Genomic DNA, 4910 nt, shown 5'->3' on the forward strand with positions numbered 1-4910 from the left:
GAGTCGTTGCCGTTACCAGGCTACGGACCAGGAGTTAACACACCTCTTGAAATAATTATCAAACAAACACAATCACCTTCAGACACTGGCTCTTCCATCGGCCCACACTCAAGAACACGAGATGTTCCAAAAAGATATTTTTTGTAACAAAGGATTATATCCAAAATACTGTCATTTTCACGCAACTTTTGTATAAAATTGAAAGTGATAATTGTGATTTTATTCAAATAAATACAGAAAAATATGCATTAATACAAAAACACCATCTTTAAATCTTCAAAACCACAACTAATACATACGCTTGGACACAATGTTATCTGCATGAAAAGAACAAATCAATGCACACATTTTCAAGCTACTTCAATTCTCTGTCATTTCTTGTGAATTAAATTGATAAATTTCATTTTCAGTAAAATGCAACAGTTACTACAAAGTGACAAAAGAGTGGGAGAATTTCATTCATTCATTCCCTGAAACTGTTTATCCAGTTCAGGGTCGCGGTGGGTCCAGAGCCTACCTGGAATCGTTGGGTGCAAGGCGGGAACACACCCTGGAGTCCTTCACAGGGCGAGTGGGAGATTTTGAATTTTGAATTACAATTACACATTACACACACAAATAAAAAAGCTTTAAATGTTAAGTTTATGCCTAACATGCACCCTTTACATGATTTGTAAATGTTTCAGGAAGTTGCTGAATGACAGCTGAGGCAGGGCAGTCTTGGCAGTGTAGGGAGGTGCAGTGAGGCACAGTATATTCACTACAAAGTGTCCATAAATGTCCAATTCACTGCAAAAAATGAAATCTAAGCAAGTAAAATTTACTTAAATCTAGTCTAAATATCTAGTATATTTCATTTGGAAATTGTTGTAAGAATAAAATATGATTATTCAACTTATTTCTAGGGCGGCCACACAGCTCCAGGGACCTGGAGGATGTGGGTTCGATTCCCGCTCCGGGTGACTGTCTGTGAGGAGTGTGGTGTGTTCTCTCTGTGTCTGTGTGGGTTTCCTCCGGGTGACTGTCTGTGAGGAGTGTGGTGTGTTCTCCCTGTGTCTGCGTGGGTTTCCTCCGGGTGACTGTCTGTGAGGAGTGTAGTGTGTTCTCCCTGTGTCTGTGTGGGTTTCCTCCGGGTGACTGTCTGTGAGGAGCGTGGTGTGTTCTCCCTGTGTCTGCGTGGGTTTCCTCCGGGTGACTGTCTGTGAGGAGCGTGGTGTGTTCTCCCTGTGTCTGCGTGGGTTTCCTCCGGGTGACTGTCTGTGAGGAGCGTGGTGTGTTCTCCCTGTGTCTGCGTGGGTTTCCTCCGGGTGACTGTCTGTGAGGAGCGTGGTGTGTTCTCCCTGTGTCTGCGTGGGTTTCCCCCGGGTGACTGTCTGTGAGGAGCGTGGTGTGTTCTCCCTGTGTCTGCGTGGGTTTCCTCCGGGTGACTGTCTGTGAGGAGCGTGGTGTGTTCTCCCTGTGTCTGCGTGGGTTTCCTCCGGGTGACTGTCTGTGAGGAGCGTGGTGTGTTCTCCCTGTGTCTGCGTGGGTTCCCTCCGGGTGACTGTCTGTGAGGAGTTTGGTGTGTTCTCCCTGTGTCTGCGTGGGTTTCCTCCGGGTGACTGTCTGTGAGGAGCGTGGTGTGTTCTCCCTGTGTCTGCGTGGGTTTCCTCCGGGTGACTGTCTGTGAGGAGCGTGGTGTGTTCTCCCTGTGTCTGCGTGGGTTTCCTCCGGGTGACTGTCTGTGAGGAGCGTGGTGTGTTCTCCCTGTGTCTGCGTGGGTTTCCTCCGGGTGACTGTCTGTGAGGAGCGTGGTGTGTTCTCCCTGTGTCTGCGTGGGTTTCCCCCGGGTGACTGTCTGTGAGGAGCGTGGTGTGTTCTCCCTGTGTCTGCGTGGGTTTCCTCCGGGTGACTGTCTGTGAGGAGCGTGGTGTGTTCTCCCTGTGTCTGCGTGGGTTTCCTCCGGGTGACTGTCTGTGAGGATCGTGGTGTGTTCTCCCCGTGGGTTTCCTCCGGGTGACTGTCTGTGAGGAGTTTGGTGTGTTCTCTCTGTGTCTGCGTGGGTTTCCTCCGGGTGACTCTCTGTGAGGAGTGTGGTGTGTTCTCTCTGTGTCTGCGTGGGTTTCCTCCGGGTGACTGTCTGTGAGGAGTTGGTGTGATCTCCCTGTGTCTGGGTGGGTTTCCTCCGGGTGCTCAGTTACCTCCCACAGTCCAAAAACACACGTTGGTAGGTGGATTGGCGACTCAGAAAGTGTCCGTAGGTGTGAATGTGTGAGTGTGTGTTGCCCTGTGAAGGACTGGCGCCCCCTCCAGGGTGTATTCCCGCCTTGCGCCCAGTGATTCCAGGTAGGCTCTGGACCCACCGCGACCTGTAAATTTTACTTGCTTAGATTTTATTTTTTGCAGTGTTCAGACTAATGCAAAACTGTAGCACTTGACTCTTACTACTAAAATGGCCCCTGTTCTAACTCTCTCCCGTTATTTGGCACTCTGTCTCTCTCTCTATTCCCCACAGAATCCCACAGGTTCACACTCACCCCGGTAAGCCATTTTATTTACTATTATCCATTTGTCTTATGCTCCTCTGGCTCCCTCTCCATCGTTCTAATCTTCTGCCCTGTTGGCATGCATCTCCGACGGCTCCTCCAATCTCCTATCCAAAGCACTTCTCTTTTTCCCCCTCATTTCCTTCATCTGTGCATCCTCAGCCTATGCTTTATGTAGCTTTCTCATCTTTTGGCTCTGCCCACATGGCCACACCCTGCTTTTCCAGTGATTACAGCGGTTCCAACAGGTCTCTCCCTTGTTTCAGACGATGTAATCTAGGTGCCCTTCCTCTCTTTTGTAGTCTCCTGACGTCTTCTGCGGCCTCAGGCGCTTTGTCTGTATTTCCTCTAAAGGTGGACTGGCATTGTTTACGGTGCGTCACATCTGATTTCATTTCTGAGCGGCTTTGGAAGGGTCATTATCAGGAGTTCAGATAAACAGTGATGAGCAGACTCATTAAAGACAGATCCACACAGATTCAGAAGTTATACAGCTGTGGAAGCACTAGAAATGGACAATAAACTTTGTGCATATTCACTACAGGGCCAAAGGTTTGTGGATGATTGCTCACCTCATTTATTCTGAAAATCAAGGTTATTAAAGCAACACCTTACCTTAGTTTTTACAGCTTCAAAGTCATTGTGTTGCTCCACTTACCTGTAGTAGGAAGACTAGGGCCTCTTACATTGCTACTGCAGGCTCAGCACTGCAGAAATGACACTATGTCACTGTAGGAGAAGTGTAGGAAACCACCCCGTTTGGGAGTGGAGGGGGGGGGGGTGTAGACTTGAACAGTCTAGTGGCAAACTGTCCTAGACCAACAGGTCAAAATGTAAAATAAACACAAACCTATGATCACCGTTACTGGGGCATAACTAAGGCTGGGCATATTTATATCACAATATAAAAGGTTTCAATAAGAATTATATTATTTTTAAACACATTTTCAATATTTACAATATATTTTATATGAATAAGTATAAGTTATAAGTAAGAAACTTATATAAGTGAATAATATAATCCATTATTTACAACATCTGTCACTATAGTGAGCTAAGAGCACTCAATTTAAGATTTAGTTTAAAAATATTAATATTGACAAAGACAGGAGGTTTGTCTGATGGTGTTTGAATGTTTGTTTGTTGGTGTGTGTTTGTTCGTTGGTGTTTTGTTTGTTCGTTGGTGTTTGTTTGTTTGATGGTGTTTGTTCTTGAACGATTTTCAGTGGACTTTATAGAGTTCATATCAATATCGATATCGAAATTATATGTTATCAGTCAATATGAAGAAATATATTGTGCTATAAATTTTGGCCATATCGTCCAGCCCTCGGCATAACCATAATGATATATGAAAGATTATGAAAGAAGACCTGCATGGAAGACGAGATACTTGTAGAACCCCAAACATGTTGCAGTTGAAGTGCTCCGAGTGGAAAAGCTCTCTCATGATGAATTCTCCCAGAGAACGTTTGGAAAACAGCTTTTCTGCCCCCCTTTCAGTCACATAACAGCAATCTCCCAGCTCCTCCTGAGAGCCTGAAATCACTTTCTCCAAGAAGTAATCATGCCATCACCCCAACGTCTAGGAGACTGGTATATGAGAGAGCAGGATTCCAACCAGTCCATGGCTTTAATCCAAAAACACGCCAGTCAGCCAGACAGGAACGAGAAACACTATTTTTCTTTTGACCAATCTGCCTGTTTACTGCCCGCCGGAGCTTCAAGACCACTTCAGAACCAGGTCCGGCTGTCCCAGGGGCACATGCTGGAAATCCTTGCAGCTGTGGGGTACAAAGCCACAGCTTTGCAGCTGCTGATAAGGCAGTGTTGCCTTACCTCAGCTCGATTAAACTGTGTTTGCCTGCCATTCCAGCACAATTCAGCCTGCATTTGTTCTTTGTTTTGTTTTTTTTCTCGCCTGCATGTTGCTTTCCAAGAAATTCATGCACACATCTCTCCACTTTTTGCTGTCTGTAATATGTAAAATATATATAAAGAAATGAATAAAGGAATTTGATTGTCATACTTTACAGTGTATCAATGTTATTCATGGGGGGCACGGTGGTGCAGCAGGTTAGTGTTGCAGTTAGTGTCTGTGTGGGTTTCCTCCGGGTGACTGTCTGTGAGGAGTGTGGTGTGTTCTCCCTGTGTCTGTGTGGGTTTCCTCCGGGTGACTGTCTGTGAGGAGTGTGGTGTGTTCTCCCCGTGTCTGTGTGGGTTTCCTCCGGGTGCTCCGGTTTCCTCCCACAGTCCAAAAACACACGTTGGTAGGTGGATTGGCGACTCAAAAGTGTCCGTAGGTGTGAGTGTGTGAGTGAATGTGTGTGTGTTGCCCTGTGAAGGACTGGCGCCCCCTCCAGGGTGTATTCCCGCCTTGTGCCC

The sequence above is a fragment of the Hoplias malabaricus genome, chromosome X1, assembly GCF_029633855.1.
Source record: "Hoplias malabaricus isolate fHopMal1 chromosome X1, fHopMal1.hap1, whole genome shotgun sequence".
NCBI classification, from domain to species: domain Eukaryota; kingdom Metazoa; phylum Chordata; class Actinopteri; order Characiformes; family Erythrinidae; genus Hoplias; species Hoplias malabaricus.